We start from the raw sequence: 27,826 nt of genomic DNA on the forward strand, positions 1-27,826 counted from the left end.
TGTGGCTAAGCCATGTATCCACAGTATCCTTTCTTTCAGGAGTGCTAGTTCTGCATGTCTCGCAGAAGAGCTTCTGTAAAGTTTGGAAGGTAGGAGACGGATACTGGCAGAAGTAAAGCTGTGAGTACCAGCCGTGTGTCGTGCTTCGGTAGCTCAGTTGGTAGAGCACTTGCCCGCGAAAGGCAAAGGTCCCGAGTTCGAGTCTCGGTCGGGCACACAGTTTTAATCTGCCAGGAAGATTCATATCAGTGCACACTCCGCTGCAGAGTGAAAAATCTCATTCTGGAAACATCCCCCAGGCTGTGGCTAAGCCATGTCTCCACAGTATCCTTTCTTTCAGGAGTGCTAGTTCTGCATGTCTCGCAGAAGAGCTTCTGTAAAGTTTGGAAGGTAGGAGACGGATACTGGCAGAAGTAAAGCTGTGAGTACCAGGCGTGAATCGTGCTTCGGTAGCTCAGTTGGTAGAGCACTTGCCCGCGAAAGGCAAAGGTCCCGAGTTCGAGTCTCGGTCGGGCACACAGTTTTAATCTGCCAGGAAGTTTCATATCAGCGCACACTCCGCTACAGAGTGAAAATCTCATTCTGGAAACATCCCCTAGGCTGTGCCTACGCCATGTCTCCACAGTATCCTTTCTTTCAGGAGTGCTAGTTCTGCATGTCTCGCAGAAGAGCTTCTGTAAAGTTTGGAAGGTAGGAGACGGATACTGGCAGAAGTAAAGCTGTGAGTAACGGGCGTGACTCGTGCTTCGGTAGCGCATTTGGTAGAGCACTTGCCCGCGAAAGGCAAAGGTCCCGAGTTCGTGTCTCAGTCGGGCACACAGTTTTAATCTGCCAGGAAGTTTCATATCAGCGCACACTCCGCTGCAGAGTGAAAATCTCATTCTGCAAACATCCCCCAGGCTGTGGCTACGCCATGTCTCCACAGTATCCTTTCTTTCAGGGGTGCTAGTTCTGCATGTCTCGCAGAAGAGCTTCTGTAAAGTTTGGAAGGTAGGAGACGGATACTGGCAGAAGTAAAGCTGTGAGTAGCGGGCGTAAGTCTTGTTTCGGTAGCTCAGTTGGTAGAGCACTTGCCCGCGAAAGGCAAAGGTCCCGAGTTCGAGTCTTGGTCGGGCACACAGTTTTAATCTGCCAGGAAGTTTCATATCAGCGCACACTCCGCTGCAGAGTGAAAATCTCATTCTGGAAACATGCCCCAGGCTGTGGCTAAGCCATGTCTCCACAGTATCCTTTCTTTCAGGAGTGCTAGTTCTGCATGTCTCGCAGAAGAGCTTCTGTAAAGTTTGGAAGGTAGGAGACGGATACTGGCAGATGTAAAGCTGTGAGTACCGTGCGTGAGTCGTGCCTCGGTAGCTCAGTTGGTAGAGCACTTGCCCGCGAAAGGCAAAGGTCCCGAGTTCGAGTCTCGGTCGGGAGCACAGTTTTAATCTGCCAGGAAGTTTCATATCAGCGCACACTGCGCTGCAGAGTGAAAATCTCATTCTGGAAACATCCCCCAGGTTGTGGCTAAGCCATGTCTCCACAGTATCCTTTCTTTCAGGAGTGCTAGTTCTGCATGTCTCGCAGAAGAGCTTCTGTAAAGTTTGGAAGGTAGGAGACGGATACTGGCGGAAGTAAAGCTGTGAGTACCGGGCGTGAGTCGTGCTTCGGTAGCTCAGGTGGTACAGCACTTGCCCGCGAAAGGCAAAGGTCCCGAGTTCAAGTCTCGGTTGGGCACACAGTTTTAATCTGCCAGGAAGTTTCATATCAGCGCACACTCCGCTGCAGAGTGAAAATCTCATTCAGGAAACATCCCCCAGGCTGTGGCTACGCCATGTCTCCACAGTATCCTTTCTTTCAGGAGTGCTAGTTCTGCATGTCTCGCAGAAGAGCTTCTGTAAAGTTTGGAAGGTAGGAGACGGATACTGGCAGAAGTAAAGCTGTGAGTACCGGGCGTGAGTCGTGCTTCGGTAACTCAGTTGGTTGAGCACTTGCCTGCGAAAGGCAAAAGTCCCGAGTTCGAGTCTCGTTTGGGCACACAGTTTTAATCTGCCAGGAAGTTTCATATCAGCGCACACTCCGCTGCAGAGTGAAAATCTCATTCTGGAAACATCCCCCAGGCTGTGGCTAAGCCATGTCTCCACAGTATCCTTTCTTTCAGGAGTGCTAGTTCTGCATGTCTCGCAGAAGAGCTTCTGTAAAGTTTGGGAGGTAGGAGACGGATACTGGCAGAAGTAAAGCTGTGAGTACCAGCCGTGTGTCGTGCTTCGGTAGCTCAGTTGGTAGAGCACTTGCCCGCGAAAGGCAAAGGTCCCGAGTTCGAGTCTCGGTCGGGCACACAGTTTTAATCTGCCAGGAAGATTCATATCAGTGCACACTCCGCTGCAGAGTGAAAATCTCATTCTGGAAACATCCCCCAGGCTGTGGCTAAGCCATGTCTCCACAGTATCCTTTCTTTCAGGAGTGCTAGTCCTGCATGTCTCGCAGAAGAGCTTCTGTAAAGTTTGGGAGGTAGGAGACAGATACTGGCAGAAGTAAAGCTGTGACACCGGGCGTGAGTCTTGCTTCGGTAGCTCAGTTGGTAGAGCACTTGCCCGCGAAAGGCAAAGGTCCCGAGTTCGAGTCTTGGTCGGGCACACAGTTTTAATGTGCCAGGAAGTTTCATATCAGCGCACACTCCGCTGCAGAGTGAAAATCTCATTCTGGAAACATCCCCCAAGCTGTGGCTACGCCATGTCTCCACAGTATCCTTTCTTTCAGGAGTGCTAGTTGTGCATGTCTCACAGAAGAGCTTCTGTAAAGTTTGGAAGGTAGGAGACGGATACTGGCAGAAGTAAAGCTGTGAGTACCAGGCGTGAATCGTGCTTCGGTAGCTCAGTTGGTAGAGCACTTGCCCGCGAAATGCAAAGGTCCCGAGTTCGTGTCTCGGTCGGGCACACAGTTTTAATCTGCCAGGAAGTTTCATATCAGCGCACACTCCGCTACAGAGTGAAAATCTCATTCTGGAAACATCCCCCAGGCTGTGCCTACGCCATGTCTCCACAGTATCCTTTCTTTCAGGAGTGCTAGTTCTGCATGTCTCGCAGAAGAGCTTCTGTAAAGTTTGGAAGGTAGGAGACGGATACTGGCAGAAGTAAAGCTGTGAGTAACGGGCGTGACTCGTGCTTCGGTAGCGCATTTGGTAGAGCACTTGCCCGCGAAAGGCAAAGGTCCCGAGTTCGTGTCTCAGTCGGGCACACAGTTTTAATCTGCCAGGAAGTTTCATATCAGCGCACACTCCGCTGCAGAGTGAAAATCTCATTCTGCAAACATCCCCCAGGCTGTGGCTACGCCATGTCTCCACAGTATCCTTTCTTTCAGGGGTGCTAGTTCTGCATGTCTCGCAGAAGAGCTTCTGTAAAGTTTGGAAGGTAGGAGACGGATACTGGCAGAAGTAAAGCTGTGAGTACCGGGCGTAAGTCTTGTTTCGGTAGCTCAGTTGGTAGAGCACTTGCCCGCGAAAGGCAAAGGTCCCGAGTTCGAGTCTTGGTCGGGCACACAGTTTTAATCTGCCAGGAAGTTTCATATCAGCGCACACTCCGCTGCAGAGTGAAAATCTCATTCTGGAAACATGCCCCAGGCTGTGGCTAAGCCATGTCTCCACAGTATCCTTTCTTTCAGGAGTGCTAGTTCTGCATGTCTCGCAGAAGAGCTTCTGTAAAGTTTGGAAGGTAGGAGACGGATACTGGCAGAAGTAAAGCTGTGAGTACCGGGCGTGAGTCGTGCTTCGGTAACTCAGTTGGTTGAGCACTTGCCTGCGAAAGGCAAAAGTCCCGAGTTCGAGTCTCGTTTGGGCACACAGTTTTAATCTGCCAGGAAGTTTCATATCAGCGCACACTCCGCTGCAGAGTGAAAATCTCATTCTGGAAACATCCCCCAGGCTGTGGCTAAGCCATGTCTCCACAGTATCCTTTCTTTCAGGAGTGCTAGTTCTGCATGTCTCGCAGAAGAGCTTCTGTAAAGTTTGGGAGGTAGGAGACGGATACTGGCAGAAGTAAAGCTGTGAGTACCAGCCGTGTGTCGTGCTTCGGTAGCTCAGTTGGTAGAGCACTTGCCCGCGAAAGGCAAAGGTCCCGAGTTCGAGTCTTGGTCGGGCACACAGTTTTAATCTGCCAGGAAGTTACATATCAGCGCACACTCCACTGCAGAGTGAAAATCTCATTCTGGAAACATCCCCCAGGCTGTGGCTAAGCCATGTCTCCACAGTATCCTTTCTTTCAGGAGTGCTAGTTCTGCATGTCTCGCAGAAGAGCTTCTGTAAAGTTTGGAAGGTAGGAGACGGATACTGGCAGAAGTAAAGCTGTGAGTACCGGGCGTGAGTCTTTCTTCGGTAGCTCAGTTGGTAGAGCACTTGCCCGCGAAAGGCAAAGGTCCCGAGTTCGAGTATCGGTCGGGAACAAAGTTTTAATCTGCCAGGAAGTTTCATATCAGCGCACACTCCGCTGCAGAGTGAAAATCTCATTCTGGAAACATCCCCCAGGCTGTGGCTAAGCCATGTCTCCACGGTATCCTTTCTTTCAGGAGTGCTAGTTCTGCATGTCTCGCAGAAGAGCTTCTGTAAAGTTTGGAAGGTAGGAGACGGATACTGGCGGAAGTAAAGCTATGAGTACCGGGCGTGAGTCGTGCTTCGGTAGCTCAGGTGGTACAGCACTTGCCCGCGAAAGGCAAAGGTCCCGAGTTCAAGTCTCGGTTGGGCACACAGTTTTAATCTGCCAGGAAGTTTCATATCAGCGCACACTCCGCTGCAGAGTGAAAATCTCATTCAGGAAACATCCCCCAGGCTGTGGCTACGCCATGTCTCCACAGTATCCATTCTTTCAGGAGTGCTAGTTCTGCATGTCTCGCAGAAGAGCTTCTGTAAAGTTTGGAAGGTAGGAGACGGATACTGGCAGAAGTAAAGCTGTGACACCGGGCGTGAGTCGTGCTTCGGTAGCTCAGTTGGTAGAGCACTTGCCCGCGAAAGGCAAAGGTCCCGAGTTCGAGTCTTGGTCGGGCACACAGTTTTAATGTGCCAGGAAGTTTCATATCAGCGCACACTCCGCTGCAGAGTGAAAATCTCATTATGGAAACATCCCCCAGGCTGTGGCTACGCCATGTCTCCACAGTATCCTTTCTTTCAGGAGTGCTAGTTCTGCATGTCTCGCAGAAGAGCTTCTGTAAAGTTTGGAAGGTAGGAGACGGATACTGGCAGAAGTAAAGCTGTGAGTAACGGGCGTGAGTCGTACTTCGGTAGCTCAGTTGGTAGAGCACTTGCCCGCGAAAGGCAAAGGTCCCGAGTTCGAGTCTCAGTCGGGCACACAGTTTTAATCTGCCAGGAAGTTTCATATCAGCGCACACTCCGCTGCAGAGTGAAAATCTCATTCTGGAAACATCCCCCAGGCTGTGGCTACGCCATGTCTCCGCAGTATCCTTTCTTTCAGGGGTGCTAGTTCTGCATGTCTCGCAGAAGAGCTTCTGTAAAGTTTGGAAGGTAGGAGACGGATACTGGCAGAAGTAAAGCTGTGAGTACCAGGCGTAAGTCGTGCTTCGGTAGCTCAGTTGGTAGAGCACTTGCCCGCGAAAGGCAAAGGTCCCGAGTTCGAGTCTTGGTCGGGCACACAGTTTTAATCTGCCAGGAAGTTTCATATCAGCGCACACTCCGCTGCAGAGTGAAAATCTCATTCTGGAAACATCCCCCAGGCTGTGGCTAAGCCATGTCTCCACAGTATCCTTTCTTTCAGGAGTGCTAGTTCTGCATGTCTCGCAGAAGAGCTTCTGTAAAGTTTGGGAGGTAGGAGACGGATACTGGCAGAAGTAAAGCTGTGAGTACCAGCCGTGTGTCGTGCTTCGGTAGCTCAGTTGGTAGAGCACTTGCCCGCGAAAGGCAAAGGTCCCGAGTTCGAGTCTTGGTCGGGCACACAGTTTTAATCTGCCAGGAAGTTACATATCAGCGCACACTCCACTGCAGAGTGAAAATCTCATTCTGGAAACATCCCCCAGGCTGTGGCTAAGCCATGTCTCCACAGTATCCTTTCTTTCAGGAGTGCTAGTTCTGCATGTCTCGCAGAAGAGCTTCTGTAAAGTTTGGAAGGTAGGAGACGGATACTGGCAGAAGTAAAGCTGTGAGTACCGGGCGTGAGTCTTGCTTCGGTAGCTCAGTTGGTAGAGCACTTGCCCGCGAAAGGCAAAGGTCCCGAGTTCGAGTCTCGGTCGGGAACACAGTTTTAATCTGCCAGGAAGTTTCATATCAGCGCACACTCCGCTACAGAGTGAAAATCTCATTCTGGAAACATCCCCCAGGCTGTGCCTACGCCATGTCTCCACAGTATCCTTTCTTTCAGGAGTGCTAGTTCTGCATGTCTCGCAGAAGAGCTTCTGTAAAGTTTGGAAGGTAGGAGACGGATACTGGCAGAAGTAAAGCTGTGAGTAACGGGCGTGACTCGTGCTTCGGTAGCGCATTTGGTAGAGCACTTGCCCGCGAAAGGCAAAGGTCCCGAGTTCGTGTCTCAGTCGGGCACACAGTTTTAATCTGCCAGGAAGTTTCATATCAGCGCACACTCCGCTGCAGAGTGAAAATCTCATTCTGCAAACATCCCCCAGGCTGTGGCTACGCCATGTCTCCACAGTATCCTTTCTTTCAGGGGTGCTAGTTCTGCATGTCTCGCAGAAGAGCTTCTGTAAAGTTTGGAAGGTAGGAGACGGATACTGGCAGAAGTAAAGCTGTGAGTACCGGGCGTAAGTCTTGTTTCGGTAGCTCAGTTGGTAGAGCACTTGCCCGCGAAAGGCAAAGGTCCCGAGTTCGAGTCTTGGTCGGGCACACAGTTTTAATCTGCCAGGAAGTTTCATATCAGCGCACACTCCGCTGCAGAGTGAAAATCTCATTCTGGAAACATGCCCCAGGCTGTGGCTAAGCCATGTCTCCACAGTATCCTTTCTTTCAGGAGTGCTAGTTCTGCATGTCTCGCAGAAGAGCTTCTGTAAAGTTTGGAAGGTAGGAGACGGATACTGGCAGAAGTAAAGCTGTGAGTACCGGGCGTGAGTCGTGCTTCGGTAACTCAGTTGTTTGAGCACTTGCCTGCGAAAGGCAAAAGTCCCGAGTTCGAGTCTCGTTTGGGCACACAGTTTTAATCTGCCAGGAAGTTTCATATCAGCGCACACTCCGCTGCAGAGTGAAAATCTCATTCTGGAAACATCCCCCAGGCTGTGGCTAAGCCATGTCTCCACAGTATCCTTTCTTTCAGGAGTGCTAGTTCTGCATGTCTCGCAGAAGAGCTTCTGTAAAGTTTGGAAGGTAGGAGACGGATACTGGCAGAAGTAAAGCTGTGACACCGGGCGTGAGTGGTGCTTCGGTAGCTCAGTTGGTAGAGCACTTGCCCGCGAAAGGCAAAGGTACCGAGTTCGAGTCTTGGTCGGGCACACAGTTTTAATCTGCCAGGAAGTTTCATATCAGCGCACACTCCGCTGCAGAGTGAAAATCTCATTCTGCAAACATCCCCCAGGCTGTGGCTACGCCATGTCTCCACAGTATCCTTTCTTTCAGGGGTGCTAGTTCTGCATGTCTCGCAGAAGAGCTTCTCTAAAGTTTGGAAGGTAGGAGACGGATACTGGCAGAAGTAAAGCTGTGAGTACCAGGCGTGAGTCTTGCTTCAGTAGCTCAGTTGGTAGAGCACTTGCCCGCGAAAGGCAAAGGTCCCGAGTTCGAGTCTTGGTCGGGCACACAGTTTTAATCTGCCAGGAAGTTTCATATCAGCGCACACTCCGCTGCAGAGTGAAAATCTCATTCTGGGAACATCCCCCAGGCTGTGGCTACGCCATGTCTCCACAGTATCCTTTCTTTCAGGAGTGCTAGTTCTGCATGTCTCGCAGAAGAGCTTCTGTAAAGTTTGGAAGGTAGGAGACGGATACTGGCAGAAGTAAAGCTGTGAGTAACGGGCGTGAGTCGTGCTTCGGTAGCTCAGTAGGTAGAGCACTTGCCCGCGAATGGCAAAGGTCCCGAGTTCGAGTCTCAGTCGGGCACACAGTTTTAATCTGCCAGGAAGTTTCATATCAGCGCACACTCCGCTGCAGAGTGAAAATCTCATTCTGGAAACATCCCCCAGGCTGTGGCTACGCCATGTCTCCACGGTATCCTTTCTTTCAGGGGTGCTAGTTCTGCATGTCTCGCAGAAGAGCTTCTGTAAAGTTTGGAAGGTAGGAGACGGATACTGGCAGAAGTAAAGCTGTGAGTACCGGGCGTGAGTCGTGCTTCGGTAGCTCAGTTGGTAGAGCACTTGCCCGCGAAAGGCAAAGGTCCCGAGTTCGAGTCTCGGTCTGGAACACAGTTTTAATCTGCCAGGAAGTTTCATATCAGTGCACACTCCGCTGCAGAGTGAAAATCTCATTCTGGAAACATCCCCCAGGCTGTGGCTAAGCCATGTCTCCACAGTATCCTTTCTTTCAGGAGTGCTAGTTCTGCATGTCTCGCAGAAGAGCTTCTGTAAAGTTTGGAAGGTAGGAGACGGATACTGGCAGAAGTAAAGCTGTGAGTACCGGGCGTGAGTCGTGCTTCGGTAACTCAGTTGGTTGAGCACTTGCCTGCGAAAGGCAAAAGTCCCGAGTTCGAGTCTCGTTTGGGCACACAGTTTTAATCTGCCAGGAAGTTTCATATCAGCGCACACTCCGCTGCAGAGTGAAAATCTCATTCTGGAAACATCCCCCAGGCTGTGGCTAAGCCATGTCTCCACAGTATCCTTTCTTTCAGGAGTGCTAGTTCTGCATGTCTCGCAGAAGAGCTTCTGTAAAGTTTGGAAGGTAGGAGACGGATACTGGCAGAAGTAAAGCTGTGAGTACCAGCCGTGTGTCGTGCTTCGGTAGCTCAGTTGGTAGAGCACTTGCCCGCGAAAGGCAAATGTCCCGAGTTCGAGTCTCGTTTGGGCACACAGTTTTCATCTGCCAGGAAGTTTCATATCAGCGCACACTCCGCTGCAGAGTGAAAATCTCATTCTGGAAACATCCCCCAGGCTGTGGCTAAGCCATGTCTCCACAGTATCCTTTCTTTCAGGAGTGCTAGTTCTGCATGTCTCGCAGAAGAGCTTCTGTAAAGTTTGGAAGGTAGGAGACGGATACTGGCAGAAGTAAAGCTGTGAGTACCAGCCGTGTGTCGTGCTTCGGTAGCTCAGTTGGTAGAGCACTTGCCCGCAAAAGGCAAATGTCCCGAGTTCGAGTCTCGGTCGGGCACACAGTTTTAATCTGCCAGGAAGATTCATATCAGTGCACACTCCGCTGCAGAGTGAAAATCTCATTCTGGAAACATCCCCCAGGCTGTGGCTAAGCCATGTCTCCACAGTATCCTTTCTTTCAGGAGTGCTAGTTCTGCATGTCTCGCAGAAGAGCTTCTGTAAAGTTTGGAAGGTAGGAGACGGATACTGGCAGAAGTAAAGCTGTGAGTACCGGGCGTGAGTCGTGCTACGGTACCTCAGTCGGTAGAGCAGTTGCCTGCGAAAGGCAAAAGTCCCGAGTTCGTGTCTCGGCTTGGCACACAGTTTTAATCTGCCAGGAAGTTTCATATCAGCGCACACTCCGCTGCAGAGTGAAAATCTCATTCTGGAAACATCCCCCAGGCTGTGGCTAAGCCATGTCTCCACAGTATCCTTTCTTTCAGGAGTGCTAGTTCTGCATGTCTCGCAGAAGAACATCTGTAAAGTTTGGAAGGTAGGCGACGGATACTGGCAGAAGTAAAGCTGTGAGTACCGGGCGTGAGTCGTGCTTCGGTAGCTCAGTTGGTAGAGCACTTGCCCGCGAAAGGCAAAGGTCCCGAGTTCGAGTCTCGGTCGGGCACACAGTTTTAATCTGCCAGGAAGTTTCATATCAGCGCACACTCCGCTGCAGAGTGAAAATCTCATTCTGGAAACATCCCCCAGGCTGTGGCTAAGCCATGTCTCCACAGTATCCTTTCTTTCAGGAGTGCTAGTTCTGCATGTCTCGCAGAAGAGCTTCTGTAAAGTTTGGAAGGTAGGAGACGGATACTGGCAGAAGTAAAGCTGTGAGTACCAGCCGTGAGTCGTGCTTCGGTAGCTCAGTTGGTAGAGCACTTGCCCGCGATAGGCAAAGGTCCCGAGTTTGAGTCTCGGTCGGGCACACAATTTTAATCTGCCAGGAAGTTTCATATCAGCGCACACTCCGCTGCAGAGTGAAAATCTCATTCTGGAAACATCCCCCAGGCTGTGGCTACGCCATGTCTCCACAGTATCCTTTCTTTCAGGGGTGCTAGTTCTGCATGTCTCGCAGAAGAGCTTCTGTAAAGTTTGGAAGGTAGGAGACGGATACTGGCAGAAGTAAAGCTGCGAGTACCGGGCGTGAGTCGTGCTTCGGTAACTCAGTTGGTAGAGCACTTGCCCGTGAAATACAAAGATCCCGAGTTCGAGTCTCGGTCGGGCACACAGTTTGAATCTGCACGGAAGTTTCATATCAGCGCACACTCCGCTGCAGAGTGAAAATCTCATTCTGGAAACATCCCCCAGGCTGTGGCTAAGCCATGTCTCCACAGTATCCTTTCTTTCAGGGGTGCTAGTTCTGCATGTCTCGCAGAAGGGCTTCTGTAAAGTTTGGAAGGTAGGAGACGGATACTGGCAGAAGTAAAGATGTGAGTAACGGGCGTGAGTCGTACTTCGGTAGCTCAGTTGGTAGAGCACTTGCCCGCGAAAGGCAAAGGTCCCGTGTTCAAGTCTCGCTCGGGCACACAGTTTTAATCTGCCAGGAATTTTCATATCAGCGCACACTCCGCTGCAGAGTGAAAATCTCATTCTGGAAACATCCCCCAGGCTGTGGCTAAGCCATGTCTCCACAGTATCCTTTCTTTCAGGAGTGCTAGTTCTGCATGTCTCGCAGAAGAGCTTCTGTAAAGTTTGGAAGGTAGGAGACGGATACTGGCAGAAGTAAAGCTGTGAGTACAAGGCGTGAGTCGTGCTTCGGTAGCTCAGTTGGTAGAGCACTTGCCCGCGAAAGGCAAAGGTCCCGAGTTCGAGTCTTGGTCGGGCACACAGTTTTAATCTGCCAGGAAGTTTCATATCAGCGCACACTCCGCTACGGAGTGAAAATCTCATTCTGGAAACATCCCCCAGGCTGTGCCTACGCCATGTCTCCACAGTATCCTTTCTTTCAGGAGTGCTAGTTCTGCATGTCTCGCAGAAGAGCTTCTGTAAAGTTTGGAAGGTAGGAGACGGATACTGGCAGAAGTAAAGCTGTGAGTAACGGGCGTGAGTCGTGCTTCGGTAGCGCATTTGGTAGAGCACTTGCCCGCGAAAGGCAAAGGTCCCGAGTTCGAGTCTCAGTCGGGCACACAGTTTTAATCTGCCAGGAAGTTTCATATCAGCGCACACTCCGCTGCAGAGTGAAAATCTCATTCTGCAAACATCCCCCAGGCTGTGGCTACGCCATGTCTCCACAGTATCCTTTCTTTCAGGGGTGCTAGTTCTGCATGTCTCGCAGAAGAGCTTCTGTAAAGTTTGGAAGGTAGGAGACGGATACTGGCAGAAGTAAAGCTGTGAGTACCGGGCGTAAGTCTTGTTTCGGTAGCTCAGTTGGTAGAGCACTTGCCCGCGAAAGGCAAAGGTCCCGAGTTCGAGTCTTGGTCGGGCACACAGTTTTAATCTGCCAGGAAGTTTCATATCAGCGCACACTCCGCTGCAGAGTGAAAATCTCATTCTGGAAACATGCCCCAGGCTGTGGCTAAGCCATGTCTCCACAGTATCCTTTCTTTCAGGAGTGCTAGTTCTGCATGTCTCGCAGAAGAGCTTCTGTAAAGTTTGGAAGGTAGGAGACGGATACTGGCAGAAGTAAAGCTGTGAGTACCGTGCGTGAGTCGTGCCTCGGTAGCTCAGTTGGTTGAGCACTTGCCTGCGAAAGGCAAAAGTCCCGAGTTCGAGTCTCGTTTGGGCACACAGTTTTAATCTGCCAGGAAGTTTCATATCAGCGCACACTCCGCTGCAGAGTGAAAATCTCATTCTGGAAACATCCCCCAGGCTGTGGCTAAGCCATGTCTCCACAGTATCCTTTCTTTCAGGAGTGCTAGTTCTGCATGTCTCGCAGAAGAGCTTCTGTAAAGTTTGGGAGGTAGGAGACGGATACTGGCAGAAGTAAAGCTGTGAGTACCAACCGTGTGTCGTGCTTCGGTAGCTCAGTTGGTAGAGCACTTGCCCGCGAAAGGCAAAGGTCCCGAGTTCGAGTCTTGGTCGGGCACACAGTTTTAATCTGCCAGGAAGTTACATATCAGCGCACACTCCACTGCAGAGTGAAAATCTCATTCTGGAAACATCCCCCAGGCTGTGGCTAAGCCATGTCTCCACAGTATCCTTTCTTTCAGGAGTGCTAGTTCTGCATGTCTCGCAGAAGAGCTTCTGTAAAGTTTGGAAGGTAGGAGACGGATACTGGCAGAAGTAAAGCTGTGAGTACCGGGCGTGAGTCGTGCTTCGGTAGCTCAGTTGGTAGAGCACTTGCCCGCGAAAGGCAAAGGTCCCGAGTTCGAGTCTCGGTCGGGAACACAGTTTTAATCTGCCAGGAAGTTTCATATCAGCGCACACTCCGCTGCAGAGTGAAAATCTCATTCTGGAAACATCCCCCAGGCTGTGGCTAAGCCATGTCTCCACGGTATCCTTTCTTTCAGGAGTGCTAGTTCTGCATGTCTCGCAGAAGAGCTTCTGTAAAGTTTGGAAGGTAGGAGACGGATACTGGCGGAAGTAAAGCTATGAGTACCGGGCGTGAGTCGTGCTTCGTTAGCTCAGGTGGTACAGCACTTGCCCGCAAAAGGCAAAGGTCCCGAGTTCAAGTCTCGGTTGGGCACACAGTTTTAATCTGCCAGGAAGTTTCATATCAGCGCACACTCCGCTGCAGAGTGAAAATCTCATTCAGGAAACATCCCCCAGGCTGTGGCTACGCCATGTCTCCACAGTATCCATTCTTTCAGGAGTGCTAGTTCTGCATGTCTCGCAGAAGAGCTTCTGTAAAGTTTGGAAGGTAGGAGACGGATACTGGCAGAAGTAAAGCTGTGACACCGGGCGTGAGTCGTGCTTCGGTAGCTCAGTTGGTAGAGCACTTGCCCGCGAAAGGCAAAGGTCCCGAGTTCGAGTCTTGGTCGGGCACACAGTTTTAATGTGCCAGGAAGTTTCATATCAGCGCACACTCCGCTGCAGAGTGAAAATATCATTATGGAAACATCCCCCAGGCTGTGGCTACGCCATGTCTCCACAGTATCCTTTCTTTCAGGAGTGCTAGTTCTGCATGTCTCGCAGAAGAGCTTCTGTAAAGTTTGGAAGGTAGGAGACGGATACTGGCAGAAGTAAAGCTGTGAGTACCAGGCGTGAGTCTTGCTTCGGTAGCTCAGTTGGTAGAGCACTTGCCCGTGAAAGGCAAAGGTCCCGAGTTCGAGTCTTGGTCGGGCACACAGTTTTAATCTGCCAGGAAGTTTCATATCAGCGCACACTCCGCTGCAGAGTGAAAATCTCATTCTGGAAACATCCCCCAGGCTGTGGCTACGCCATGTCTCCACAGTATCCTTTCTTTCAGGAGTGCTAGTTCTGCATGTCTCGCAGTAGAGCTTCTGTAAAGTTTGGAAGGTAGGAGACGGATACTGGCAGAAGTAAAGCTGTGAGTAACGGGCGTGAGTCGTACTTCGGTAGCTCAGTTGGTAGAGCACTTGCCCGCGAAAGGCAAAGGTCCCGAGTTCGAGTCTCAGTCGGGCACACAGTTTTAATCTGCCAGGAAGTTTCATATCAGCGCACACTCCGCTGCAGAGTGAAAATCTCATTCTGGAAACATCCCCCAGGCTGTGGCTACGCCATGTCTCCGCAGTATCCTTTCTTTCAGGGGTGCTAGTTCTGCATGTCTCGCAGAAGAGCTTCTGTAAAGTTTGGAAGGTAGGAGACGGATACTGGCAGAAGTAAAGCTGTGAGTACCAGGCGTAAGTCGTGCTTCGGTAGCTCAGTTGGTAGAGCACTTGCCCGCGAAAGGCAAAGGTCCCGAGTTCGAGTCTTGGTCGGGCACACAGTTTTAATCTGCCAGGAAGTTTCATATCAGCGCACACTCCGCTGCAGAGTGAAAATCTCATTCTGGAAACATCCCCCAGGCTGTGGCTAAGCCATGTCTCCACAGTATCCTTTCTTTCAGGAGTGCTAGTTCTGCATGTCTCGCAGAAGAGCTTCTGTAAAGTTTGGAAGGTAGGAGACGGATACTGGCAGAAGTAAAGCTGTGAGTACCGGGCGTGAGTCTTGCTTCGGTAGCTCAGTTGGTAGAGCACTTGCCCGCGAAAGGCAAAGGTCCCGAGTTCGAGTCTTGGTCGGGCACACAGTTTTAATCTGCCAGGAAGTTTCATATCAGCGCACACTCCGCTGCAGAGTGAAAATCTCATTCAGGAAACATCCCCCAGGCTGTGGCTACGCCATGTCTCCACAGTACCCTTTCTTTCAGGAGTGCTAGTTCTGCATGTCTCGCAGAAGAGCTTCTGTAAAGTTTGGAAGGTAGGAGACGGATACTGGCGGAAGTAAAGCTATGAGTACCGGGCGTGAGTCGTGCTTCGGTAGCTCAGGTGGTACAGCACTTGCCCGCGAAAGGCAAAGGTCCCGAGTTCAAGTTTCGGTTGGGCACACAGTTTTAATCTGCCAGGAACTTTCATATCAGCGCACACTCCGCTGCAGAGTGAAAATCTCATTCAGGAAACATCCCCCAGGCTGTGGCTACGCCATGTCTCCACAGTATCCATTCTTTCAGGAGTGCTAGTTCTGCATGTCTCGCAGAAGAGCTTCTGTAAAGTTTGGAAGGTAGGAGACGGATACTGGCAGAAGTAAAGCTGTGACACCGGGCGTGAGTCGTGCTTCGGTAGCTCAGTTGGTAGAGCACTTGCCCGCGAAAGGCAAAGGTCCCGAGTTCGAGTCTTGGTCGGGCACACAGTTTTAATGTGCCAGGAAGTTTCATATCAGCGCACACTCCGCTGCAGAGTGAAAATCTCATTATGGAAACATCCCCCAGGCTGTGGCTACGCCATGTCTCCACAGTATCCTTTCTTTCAGGAGTGCTAGTTCTGCATGTCTCGCAGAAGAGCTTCTGTAAAGTTTGGAAGGTAGGAGACGGATACTGGCAGAAGTAAAGCTGTGAGTACCAGGCGTGAGTCTTGCTTCGGTAGCTCAGTTGGTAGAGCACTTGCCCGCGAAAGGCAAAGGTCCCGAGTTCGAGTCTTGGTCGGGCACACAGTTTTAATCTGCCAGGAAGTTTCATATCAGCGCACACTCCGCTGCAGAGTGAAAATCTCATTCTGGAAACATCCCCCAGGCTGTGGCTACGCCATGTCTCCGCAGTATCCTTTCTTTCAGGGGTGCTAGTTCTGCATGTCTCGCAGAAGAGCTTCTGTAAAGTTTGGAAGGTAGGAGACGGATACTGGCAGAAGTAAAGCTGTGAGTACCAGGCGTAAGTCTTGCTTAGGTAGCTCAGTTGGTAGAGCACTTGCCCGCGAAAGGCAAAGGTCCCGAGTTCGAGTCTTGGTCGGGCACACAGTTTTAATCTGCCAGGTAGTTTCATATCAGCGCACACTCCGCTGCAGAGTGAAAATCTCATTCTGGAAACATCCCCCAGGCTGTGGCTAAGCCATGTCTCCACAGTATCCTTTCTTTCAGGAGTGCTAGTTCTGCATGTCTCGCAGAAGAGCTTCTGTAAAGTTTGGAAGGTAGGAGACGGATACTGGCAGAAGTAAAGCTGTGAGTACCGGGCGTGAGTCTTGCTTCGGTAGCTCAGTTGGTAGAGCACTTGCCCGCGAAAGGCAAAGGTCCCGAGTTCGAGTCTTGGTCGGGCACACAGTTTTAATCTGCCAGGAAGTTTCATATCAGCGCACACTCCGCTGCAGAGTGAAAATCTCATTCAGGAAACATCCCCCAGGCTGTGGCTACGCCATGTCTCCACAGTATCCTTTCTTTCAGGAGTGCTAGTTCTGCATGTCTCGCAGAAGAGCTTCTGTAAAGTTTGGAAGGTAGGAGACGGATACTGGCAGAAGTAAAGCTGTGAGTACCGGGCGTGAGTCGTGCTTCGGTAACTCAGTTGGTTGAGCACTTGCCTGCGAAAGGCAAAAGTCCCGAGTTCGAGTCTCGTTTGGGCACACAGTTTTAATCTGCCAGGAAGTTTCATATCAGCGCACACTCCGCTGCAGAGTGAAAATCTCATTCTGGAAACATCCCCCAGGCTGTGGCTAAGCCATGTCTCCACAGTATCCTTTCTTTCAGGAGTGCTAGTTCTGCATGTCTCGCAGAAGAGCTTCTGTAAAGTTTGGGAGATAGGAGACGGATACTGGCAGAAGTAAAGCTGTGAGTACCAGCCGTGTGTCGTGCTTCGTTAGCTCAGTTGGTAGAGCACTTGCCCGCGAAAGGCAAAGGTCCCGAGTTCGAGTCTCGGTCGGGCACACAGTTTTAATCTGCCAGGAAGTTTCATATCAGCGCACACTCCGCTGCAGAGTGAAAATCTCATTCTGGAAACATCCCCCAGGCTGTGGCTACGCCATGTCTCCACAGTATCCTTTCTTTCAGGAGTGCTAGTTCTGCATGTCTCGCAGAGGAGCTTCTCTAAAGTTTGGAAGGTAGGAGACGGATACTGGCAGAAGTAAAGCTGTGAGTAACGGGCGTGAGTCGTGCTTCGGTAGCTCAGTTGGTAGAACACTTGCCCGCGAAAGGCATAGGTACCGAATTCGAGTCTCAGTCGGGCACACAGTTTTAATCTGCCAGGATGTTTCATATCAGCGCACATTCCGCTGCAGAGTGAAAATCTCATTCTGGAAACATCCCCCAGGCTGTGACTACGCCATGTCTCCACAGTATCCTTCCTTTCAGGAGTGCTAGTTCTGCATGTCTCGCAGAAGAGCTTCTGTAAAGTTTGGAAGGTAGGAGACGGATACTGGCAGAAGTAAAGCTGTGAGTACCGGGCGTGAGTCGTGCTTCGGTAGCTCAGTTGGTAGAGCACTTGCCCCCGAAAGGCAAAGGTCCCGAGTTCGTGTCTCGGTTGGGAACACAGTTTTAATCTGCCAGGAAGTTTCATATCAGCGCACACTCCGCTGCAGAGTGAAAATCTCATTCTGGAAACATCCCCCAGGCTGTGGCTAAGCCATGTCTCCACGGTATCCTTTCTTTCAGGAGTGCTAGTTCTGCATGTCTCGCAGAAGAGCTTCTGTAAAGTTTGGAAGGTAGGAGACGGATACTGGCGGAAGTAAAGCTATGAGTACCGGGCGTGAGTCGTGCTTCGGTAGCTCAGGTGGTACAGCACTTGCCCGCAAAAGGCAAAGGTCCCGAGTTCAAGTCTCGGTTGGGCACACAGTTTTAATCTGCCAGGAAGTTTCATATCAGCGCACACTCCGCTGCAGAGTGAAAATCTCATTCAGGAAACATCCCCCAGGCTGTGGCTACGCCATGTCTCCACAGTATCCATTCTTTCAGGAGTGCTAGTTCTGCATGTCTCGCAGAAGAGCTTCTGTAAAGTTTGGAAGGTAGGAGACGGATACTGGCAGAAGTAAAGCTGTGACACCGGGCGTGAGTCGTGCTTCGGTAGCTCAGTTGGTAGAGCACTTGCCCGCGAAAGGCAAAGGTCCCGAGTTCGAGTCTTGGTCGGGCACACAGTTTTAATGTGCCAGGAAGTTTCATATCAGCGCACACTCCGCTGCAGAGTGAAAATCTCATTATGGAAACATCCCCCAGGCTGTGGCTACGCCATGTCTCCACAGTATCCTTTCTTTCAGGAGTGCTAGTTCTGCATGTCTCGCAGAAGAGCTTCTGTAAAGTTTGGAAGGTAGGAGACGGATACTGGCAGAAGTAAAGCTGTGAGTACCAGGCGTGAGTCTTGCTTCGGTAGCTCAGTTGGTAGAGCACTTGCCCGCGAAAGGCAAAGGTCCCGAGTTCGAGTCTTGGTCGGGCACACAGTTTTAATCTGCCAGGAAGTTTCATATCAGCGCACACTCCGCTGCAGAGTGAAAATCTCATTCTGGAAACATCCCCCAGGCTGTGGCTACGCCATGTCTCCACAGTATCCTTTCTTTCAGGAGTGCTAGTTCTGCATGTCTCGCAGTAGAGCTTCTGTAAAGTTTGGAAGGTAGGAGACGGATACTGGCAGAAGTAAAGCTGTGAGTAACGGGCGTGAGTCGTACTTCGGTAGCTCAGTTGGTAGAGCACTTGCCCGCGAAAGGCAAAGGTCCCGAGTTCGAGTCTCAGTCGGGCACACAGTTTTAATCTGCCAGGAAGTTTCATATCAGCGCACACTCCGCTGCAGAGTGAAAATCTCATTCTGGAAACATCCCCCAGGCTGTGGCTACGCCATGTCTCCGCAGTATCCTTTCTTTCAGGGGTGCTAGTTCTGCATGTCTCGCAGAAGAGCTTCTGCAAAGTTTGGAAGGTAGGAGACGGATACTGGCAGAAGTAAAGCTGTGAGTACCAGGCGTAAGTCGTGCTTCGGTAGCTCAGTTGGTAGAGCACTTGCCCGCGAAAGGCAAAGGTCCCGAGTTCGAGTCTTGGTCGGACACACAGTTTTAATCTGCCAGGAAGTTTCATATCAGCGCACACTCCGCTGCAGAGTGAAAATCTCATTCTGGAAACATCCCCCAGGCTGTGGCTAAGCCATGTCTCCACAGTATCCTTTCTTTCAGGAGTGCTAGTTCTGCATGTCTCGCAGAAGAGCTTCTGTAAAGTTTGGAAGGTAGGAGACGGATACTGGCAGAAGTAAAGCTGTGAGTACCGGGCGTGAGTCTTGCTTCGGTAGCTCAGTTGGTAGAGCACTTGCCCGCGAAAGGCAAAGGTCCCGAGTTCGAGTCTTGGTCGGGCACACAGTTTTAATCTGCCAGGAAGTTTCATATCAGCGCACACTCCGCTGCAGAGTGAAAATCTCATTCAGGAAACATCCCCCAGGCTGTGGCTACGCCATGTCTCCACAGTATCCTTTCTTTCAGGAGTGCTAGTTCTGCATGTCTCGCAGAAGAGCTTCTGTAAAGTTTGGAAGGTAGGAGACGGATACTGGCGGAAGTAAAGTTATGAGTACCGGGCGTGAGTCGTGCTTCGGTAGCTCAGGTGGTACAGCACTTGCCCGCGAAAGGCAAAGGTCCCGAGTTCAAGTCTCGGTTGGGCACACAGTTTTAATCTGCCAGGAAGTTTCATATCAGCGCACACTCCGCTGCAGAGTGAAAATCTCATTCAGGAAACATCCCCCAGGCTGTGGCTACGCCATGTCTCCACAGTATCCATTCTTTCAGGAGTGCTAGTTCTGCATGTCTCGCAGAAGAGCTTCTGTAAAGTTTGGAAGGTAGGAGACGGATACTGGCAGAAGTAAAGCTGTGACACCGGGCGTGAGTCGTGCTTCGGTAGCTCAGTTGGTAGAGCACTTGCCCGCGAAAGGCAAAGGTCCCGAGTTCGAGTCTTGGTCGGGCACACAGTTTTAATGTGCCAGGAAGTTTCATATCAGCGCACACTCCGCTGCAGAGTGAAAATCTCATTATGGAAACATCCCCCAGGCTGTGGCTACGCCATGTCTCCACAGTATCCTTTCTTTCAGGAGTGCTAGTTCTGCATGTCTCGCAGAAGAGCTTCTGTAAAGTTTGGAAGGTAGGAGACGGATACTGGCAGAAGTAAAGCTGTGAGTACCAGGCGTGAGTCTTGCTTCGGTAGCTCAGTTGGTAGAGCACTTGCCCGCGAAAGGCAAAGGTCCCGAGTTCGAGTCTTGGTCGGGCACACAGTTTTAATCTGCCAGGAAGTTTCATATCAGCGCACACTCCACTGCAGAGTGAAAATCTCATTCTGGAAACATCCCCCAGGCTGTGGCTACGCCATGTCTCCACAGTATCCTTTCTTTCAGGAGTGCTAGTTCTGCATGTCTCGCAGTAGAGCTTCTGTAAAGTTTGGAAGGTAGGAGACGGATACTGGCAGAAGTAAAGCTGTGAGTAACGGGCGTGATTCGTACTTCGGTAGCTCAGTTGGTAGAGCACTTGCCCGCGAAAGGCAAAGGTCCCGAGTTCGAGTCTCAGTCGGGCACACAGTTTTAATCTGCCAGGAAGTTTCATATCAGCGCACACTCCGCTGCAGAGTGAAAATCTCATTCTGGAAACATCCCCCAGGCTGTGGCTACGCCATGTCTCCGCAGTATCCTTTCTTTCAGGGGTGCTAGTTCTGCATGTCTCGCAGAAGAGCTTCTGTAAAGTTTGGAAGGTAGGAGACGGATACTGGCAGAAGTAAAGCTGTGAGTACCAGGCGTAAGTCTTGCTTCGGTAGCTCAGTTGGTAGAGCACTTGCCCGCGAAAGGCAAAGGTCCCGAGTTCGAGTCTTGGTCGGGCACACAGTTTTAATCTGCCAGGAAGTTTCATATCAGCGCACACTCCGCTGCAGAGTGAAAATCTCATTCTGGAAACATCCCCCAGGCTGTGGCTAAGCCATGTCTCCACAGTATCCTTTCTTTCAGGAGTGCTAGTTCTGCATGTCTCGCAGAAGAGCTTCTGTAAAGTTTGGAAGGTAGGAGACGGATACTGGCAGAAGTAAAGCTGTGAGTACCGGGCGTGAGTCTTGCTTCGGTAGCTCAGTTGGTAGAGCACTTGCCCGCGAAAGGCAAAGGTCCCGAGTTCGAGTCTTGGTCGGGCACACAGTTTTAATCTGCCAGGAAGTTTCATATCAGCGCACACTCCGCTGCAGAGTGAAAATCTCATTCAGGAAACATCCCCCAGGCTGTGGCTACGCCATGTCTCCACAGTATCCTTTCTTTCAGGAGTGCTAGTTCTGCATGTCTCGCAGAAGAGCTTCTGTAAAGTTTGGAAGGTAGGAGACGGATACTGGCAGAAGTAAAGCTGTGAGTACCGGGCGTGAGTCGTGCTTCGGTAACTCAGTTGGTTGAGCACTTGCCTGCGAAAGGCAAAAGTCCCGAGTTCGAGTCTCGTTTGGGCACACAGTTTTAATCTGCCAGGAAGTTTCATATCAGCGCACACTCCGCTGCAGAGTGAAAATCTCATTCTGGAAACATCCCCCAGGCTGTGGCTAAGCCATGTCTCCACAGTATCCTTTCTTTCAGGAGTGCTAGTTCTGCATGTCTCGCAGAAGAGCTTCTGTAAAGCTTGGGAGATAGGAGACGGATACTGGCAGAAGTAAAGCTGTGAGTACCAGCCGTGTGTCGTGCTTCGGTAGCTCAGTTGGTAGAGCACTTGCCCGCGAAAGGCAAAGGTCCCGAGTTCGAGTCTCGGTCGGGCACACAGTTTTAATCTGCCAGGAAGTTTCATGTCAGCGCACACTCCACTGCAGAGTGAAAATCTCATTCTGGAAACATCCCCCAGGCTGTGGCTACGCCATGTCTCCACAGTATCCTTTCTTTCAGGAGTGCTAGTTCTGCATGTCTCGCAGAAGAGCTTCTGTAAAGTTTGGAAGGTAGGAGACGGATACTGGCAGAAGTAAAGCTGTGAGTAACGGGCGTGAGTCGTACTTCGGTAGCTCAGTTGGTAGAGCACTTGCCCGCGAAAGGCAAAGGTCCCGAGTTCGAGTCTCAGTCGGGCACACAGTTTTAATCTGCCAGGAAGTTTCATATCAGCGCACACTCCGCTGCAGAGTGAAAATCTCATTCTGGAAACATCCCCCAGGCTGTGGCTACGCCATGTCTCCGCAGTATCCTTTCTTTCAGGGGTGCTAGTTCTGCATGTCTCGCAGAAGAGCTTCTGCAAAGTTTGGAAGGTAGGAGACGGATACTGGCAGAAGTAAAGCTGTGAGTACCAGGCGTAAGTCGTGCTTCGGTAGCTCAGTTGGTAGAGCACTTGCCCGCGAAAGGCAAAGGTCCCGAGTTCGAGTCTTGGTCGGACACACAGTTTTAATCTGCCAGGAAGTTTCATATCAGCGCACACTCCGCTGCAGAGTGAAAATCTCATTCTGGAAACATCCCCCAGGCTGTGGCTAAGCCATGTCTCCACAGTATCCTTTCTTTCAGGAGTGCTAGTTCTGCATGTCTCGCAGAAGAGCTTCTGTAAAGTTTGGAAGGTAGGAGACGGATACTGGCAGAAGTAAAGCTGTGAGTACCGGGCGTGAGTCTTGCTTCGGTAGCTCAGTTGGTAGAGCACTTGCCCGCGAAAGGCAAAGGTCCCGAGTTCGAGTCTTTGTCGGGCACACAGTTTTAATCTGCCAGGAAGTTTCATATCAGCGCACACTCCGCTGCAGAGTGAAAATCTCATTCAGGAAACATCCCCCAGGCTGTGGCTACGCCATGTCTCCACAGTATCCTTTCTTTCAGGAGTGCTAGTTCTGCATGTCTCGCAGAAGAGCTTCTGTAAAGTTTGGAAGGTAGGAGACGGATACTGGCGGAAGTAAAGCTATGAGTACCGGGCGTGAGTCGTGCTTCGGTAGCTCAGGTGGTACAGCACTTGCCCGCGAAAGGCAAAGGTCCCGAGTTCAAGTCTCGGTTGGGCACACAGTTTTAATCTGCCAGGAAGTTTCATATCAGCGCACACTCCGCTGCAGAGTGAAAATCTCATTCAGGAAACATCCCCCAGGCTGTGGCTACGCCATGTCTCCACAGTATCCATTCTTTCAGGAGTGCTAGTTCTGCATGTCTCGCAGAAGAGCTTCTGTAAAGTTTGGAAGGTAGGAGACGGATACTGGCAGAAGTAAAGCTGTGACACCGGGCGTGAGTCGTGCTTCGGTAGCTCAGTTGGTAGAGCACTTGCCCGCGAAAGGCAAAGGTCCCGAGTTCGAGTCTTGGTCGGGCACACAGTTTTAATGTGCCAGGAAGTTTCATATCAGCGCACACTCCGCTGCAGAGTGAAAATCTCATTATGGAAACATCCCCCAGGCTGTGGCTACGCCATGTCTCCACAGTATCCTTTCTTTCAGGAGTGCTAGTTCTGCATGTCTCGCAGAAGAGCTTCTGTAAAGTTTGGAAGGTAGGAGACGGATACTGGCAGAAGTAAAGCTGTGAGTACCGGGCGTGAGTCTTGCTTCGGTAGCTCAGTTGGTAGAGCACTTGCCCGCGAAAGGCAAAGGTCCCGAGTTCGAGTCTTGGTCGGGCACACAGTTTTAATCTGCCAGGAAGTTTCATATCAGCGCACACTCCGCTGCAGAGTGAAAATCTCATTCAGGAAACATCCCCCAGGCTGTGGCTACGCCATGTCTCCACAGTATCCTTTCTTTCAGGAGTGCTAGTTCTGCATGTCTCGCAGAAGAGCTTCTGTAAAGTTTGGAAGGTAGGAGACGGATACTGGCAGAAGTAAAGCTGTGAGTACCGGGCGTGAGTCGTGCTTCGGTAACTCAGTTGGTTGAGCACTTGCCTGCGAAAGGCAAAAGTCCCGAGTTCGAGTCTCGTTTGGGCACACAGTTTTAATCTGCCAGGAAGTTTCATATCAGCGCACACTCCGCTGCAGAGTGAAAATCTCATTCTGGAAACATCCCCCAGGCTGTGGCTAAGCCATGTCTCCACAGTATCCTTTCTTTCAGGAGTGCTAGTTCTGCATGTCTCGCAGAAGAGCTTCTGTAAAGCTTGGGAGATAGGAGACGGATACTGGCAGAAGTAAAGCTGTGAGTACCAGCCGTGTGTCGTGCTTCGGTAGCTCAGTTGGTAGAGCACTTGCCCGCGAAAGGCAAAGGTCCCGAGTTCGAGTCTCGGTCGGGCACACAGTTTTAATCTGCCAGGAAGTTTCATGTCAGCGCACACTCCACTGCAGAGTGAAAATCTCATTCTGGAAACATCCCCCAGGCTGTGGCTACGCCATGTCTCCACAGTATCCTTTCTTTCAGGAGTGCTAGTTCTGCATGTCTCGCAGAAGAGCTTCTCTAAAGTTTGGAAGGTAGGAGACGGATACTGGCAGAAGTAAAGCTGTGAGTAACGGGCGTGAGTCGTGCTTCGGTAGCTCAGTTGGTAGAACACTTGCCCGCGAAAGGCATAGGTACCGAATTCGAGTCTCAGTCGGGCACACAGTTTTAATCTGCCAGGATGTTTCATATCAGCGCACACTCCACTGCAGAGTGAAAATCTCATTCTGGAAACATCCCTCTTGCTGTGGCTAAGCCATGTCCCCACAGTATCCTTTCTTTCAGGAGTGCTAGTTCTGCATGTCTCGCAGAAGAGCTTCTGTAAAGTTTTTAAGGTAGGAGACGGATACTGGCAGAAGCAAAGCTGTGAGTACCGGGCGTGAGTCGTGCTTCGGTAGCTCAGTTGGTAGAGCACTTGCCCGCGAAAGGCAAAGGTCCCGAGTTCGAGTCTTGGTCGGGCACACAGTTTTAATCTGCCAGGAAGTTTCATATCAGCGCACACTCCGCTGCAGAGTGAAAATCTCATTCAGGAAACATCCCCCAGGCTGTGGCTACGCCATGTCTCCACAGTATCCATTCTTTCAGGAGTGCTAGTTCTGCATGTCTCGCAGAAGAGCTTCTGTAAAGTTTGGAAGGTAGGAGACGGATACTGGCAGAAGTAAAGCTGTGACACCGGGCGTGAGTCGTGCTTCGGTAGCTCAGTTGGTAGAGCACTTGCCCGCGAAAGGCAAAGGTCCCGAGTTCGAGTCTTGGTCGGGCACACAGTTTTAATGTGCCAGGAAGTTTCATATCAGCGCACACTCCGCTGCAGAGTGAAAATCTCATTATGGAAACATCCCCCAGGCTGTGGCTACGCCATGTCTCCACAGTATCCTTTCTTTCAGGAGTGCTAGTTCTGCATGTCTCGCAGAAGAGCTTCTGTAAAGTTTGGAAGGTAGGAGACGGATACTGGCAGAAGTAAAGCTGTGAGTACCAGGCGTAAGTCGTGCTTCGGTAGCTCAGTTGGTAGAGCACTTGCCCGCGAAAGGCAAAGGTCCCGAGTTCGAGTCTTGGTCGGACACACAGTTTTAATCTGCCAGGAAGTTTCATATCAGCGCACACTCCGCTGCAGAGTGAAAATCTCATTCTGGAAACATCCCCCAGGCTGTGGCTAAGCCATGTCTCCACAGTATCCTTTCTTTCAGGAGTGCTAGTTCTGCATGTCTCGCAGAAGAGCTTCTGTAAAGTTTGGAAGGTAGGAGACGGATACTGGCAGAAGTAAAGCTGTGAGTACCGGGCGTGAGTCTTGCTTCGGTAGCTCAGTTGGTAGAGCACTTGCCCGCGAAAGGCAAAGGTCCCGAGTTCGAGTCTTGGTCGGGCACACAGTTTTAATCTGCCAGGAAGTTTCATATCAGCGCACACTCCGCTGCAGAGTGAAAATCTCATTCAGGAAACATCCCCCAGGCTGTGGCTACGCCATGTCTCCACAGTATCCTTTCTTTCAGGAGTGCTAGTTCTGCATGTCTCGCAGAAGAGCTTCTGTAAAGTTTGGAAGGTAGGAGACGGATACTGGCGGAAGTAAAGCTATGAGTACCGGGCGTGAGTCGTGCTTCGGTAGCTCAGGTGGTACAGCACTTGCCCGCGAAAGGCAAAGGTCCCGAGTTCAAGTCTCGGTTGGGCACACAGTTTTAATCTGCCAGGAAGTTTCATATCAGCGCACACTCCGCTGCAGAGTGAAAATCTCATTCAGGAAACATCCCCCAGGCTGTGGCTACGCCATGTCTCCACAGTATCCATTCTTTCAGGAGTGCTAGTTCTGCATGTCTCGCAGAAGAGCTTCTGTAAAGTTTGGAAGGTAGGAGACGGATACTGGCAGAAGTAAAGCTGTGACACCGGGCCTGAGTCGTGCTTCGGTAGCTCAGTTGGTAGAGCACTTGCCCGCGAAAGGCAAAGGTCCCGAGTTCGAGTCTTGGTCGGGCACACAGTTTTAATGTGCCAGGAAGTTTCATATCAGCGCACACTCCGCTGCAGAGTGAAAATCTCATTATGGAAACATCCCCCAGGCTGTGGCTACGCCATGTCTCCACAGTATCCTTTCTTTCAGGAGTGCTAGTTCTGCATGTCTCGCAGAAGAGCTTCTGTAAAGTTTGGAAGGTAGGAGACGGATACTGGCAGAAGTAAAGCTGTGAGTACCAGGCGTGAGTCTTGCTTCGGTAGCTCAGTTGGTAGAGCACTTGCCCGCGAAAGGCAAAGGTCCCGAGTTCGAGTCTTGGTCGGGCACACAGTTTTAATCTGCCAGGAAGTTTCATATCAGCGCACACTCCACTGCAGAGTGAAAATCTCATTCTGGAAACATCCCCCAGGCTGTGGCTACGCCATGTCTCCACAGTATCCTTTCTTTCAGGAGTGCTAGTTCTGCATGTCTCGCAGTAGAGCTTCTGTAAAGTTTGGAAGGTAGGAGACGGATACTGGCAGAAGTAAAGCTGTGAGTAACGGGCGTGATTCGTACTTCGGTAGCTCAGTTGGTAGAGCACTTGCCCGCGAAAGGCAAAGGTCCCGAGTTCGAGTCTCAGTCGGGCACACAGTTTTAATCTGCCAGGAAGTTTCATATCAGCGCACACTCCGCTGCAGAGTGAAAATCTCATTCTGGAAACATCCCCCAGGCTGTGGCTACGCCATGTCTCCGCAGTATCCTTTCTTTCAGGGGTGCTAGTTCTGCATGTCTCGCAGAAGAGCTTCTGTAAAGTTTGGAAGGTAGGAGACGGATACTGGCAGAAGTAAAGCTGTGAGTACCAGGCGTAAGCCTTGCTTCGGTAGCTCAGTTGGTAGAGCACTTGCCCGCGAAAGGCAAAGGTCCCGAGTTCGAGTCTTGGTCGGGCACACAGTTTTAATCTGCCAGGAAGTTTCATATCAGCGCACACTCCGCTGCAGAGTGAAAATCTCATTCTGGAAACATCCCCCAGGCTGTGGCTAAGCCATGTCTCCACAGTATCCTTTCTTTCAGGAGTGCTAGTTCTGCATGTCTCGCAGAAGAGCTTCTGTAAAGTTTGGAAGGTAGGAGACGGATACTGGCAGAAGTAAAGCTGTGAGTACCGGGCGTGAGTCTTGCTTCGGTAGCTCAGTTGGTAGAGCACTTGCCCGCGAAAGGCAAAGGTCCCGAGTTCGAGTCTTGGTCGGGCACACAGTTTTAATCTGCCAGGAAGTTTCATATCAGCGCACACTCCGCTGCAGAGTGAAAATCTCATTCAGGAAACATCCCCCAGGCTGTGGCTACGCCATGTCTCCACAGTATCCTTTCTTTCAGGAGTGCTAGTTCTGCATGTCTCGCAGAAGAGCTTCTGTAAAGTTTGGAAGGTAGGAGACGGATACTGGCAGAAGTAAAGCTGTGAGTACCGGGCGTGAGTCGTGCTTCGGTAACTCAGTTGGTTGAGCACTTGCCTGCGAAAGGCAAAAGTCCCGAGTTCGAGTCTCGTTTGGGCACACAGTTTTAATCTGCCAGGAAGTTTCATATCAGCGCACACTCCGCTGCAGAGTGAAAATCTCATTCTGGAAACATCCCCCAGGCTGTGGCTAAGCCATGTCTCCACAGTATCCTTTCTTTCAGGAGTGCTAGTTCTGCATGTCTCGCAGAAGAGCTTCTGTAAAGCTTGGGAGATAGGAGACGGATACTGGCAGAAGTAAAGCTGTGAGTACCAGCCGTGTGTCGTGCTTCGGTAGCTCAGTTGGTAGAGCACTTGCCCGCGAAAGGCAAAGGTCCCGAGTTCGAGTCTCGGTCGGGCACACAGTTTTAATCTGCCAGGAAGTTTCATGTCAGCGCACACTCCACTGCAGAGTGAAAATCTCATTCTGGAAACATCCCCCAGGCTGTGGCTACGCCATGTCTCCACAGTATCCTTTCTTTCAGGAGTGCTAGTTCTGCATGTCTCGCAGAAGAGCTTCTCTAAAGTTTGGAAGGTAGGAGACGGATACTGGCAGAAGTAAAGCTGTGAGTAACGGGCGTGAGTCGTGCTTCGGTAGCTCAGTTGGTAGAACACTTGCCCGCGAAAGGCATAGGTACCGAATTCGAGTCTCAGTCGGGCACACAGTTTTAATCTGCCAGG

At 51.0% G+C, this 27,826-nt stretch overlaps 4 non-coding genes across 4 annotated transcripts; all 4 read left to right on the forward strand.

Moving 5' to 3' along the window:
- The first annotated feature begins 1,343 nt into the window (after positions 1–1,343).
- Trnas-cga (transfer RNA serine (anticodon CGA)) lies at positions 1,344–1,418 on the forward strand. Its single transcript has one exon. It is a non-coding gene; the product is annotated as a tRNA-Ser (tRNA).
- A 4,723-nt stretch (positions 1,419–6,141) lies between these two features.
- On the forward strand, positions 6,142–6,216 carry Trnas-cga (transfer RNA serine (anticodon CGA)). Its single transcript has one exon. It is a non-coding gene; the product is annotated as a tRNA-Ser (tRNA).
- Positions 6,217–8,240: 2,024 nt separating this feature from the next.
- Trnas-cga (transfer RNA serine (anticodon CGA)) lies at positions 8,241–8,315 on the forward strand. The gene has a single exon. It is a non-coding gene; the product is annotated as a tRNA-Ser (tRNA).
- A 4,125-nt stretch (positions 8,316–12,440) lies between these two features.
- On the forward strand, positions 12,441–12,515 carry Trnas-cga (transfer RNA serine (anticodon CGA)). Its single transcript has one exon. It is a non-coding gene; the product is annotated as a tRNA-Ser (tRNA).
- Positions 12,516–27,826: the final 15,311 nt, after the last annotated feature.

Source organism: Schistocerca gregaria, chromosome X (assembly GCF_023897955.1).
Source record: "Schistocerca gregaria isolate iqSchGreg1 chromosome X, iqSchGreg1.2, whole genome shotgun sequence".
NCBI classification, from domain to species: Eukaryota; Metazoa; Arthropoda; class Insecta; order Orthoptera; family Acrididae; genus Schistocerca; species Schistocerca gregaria.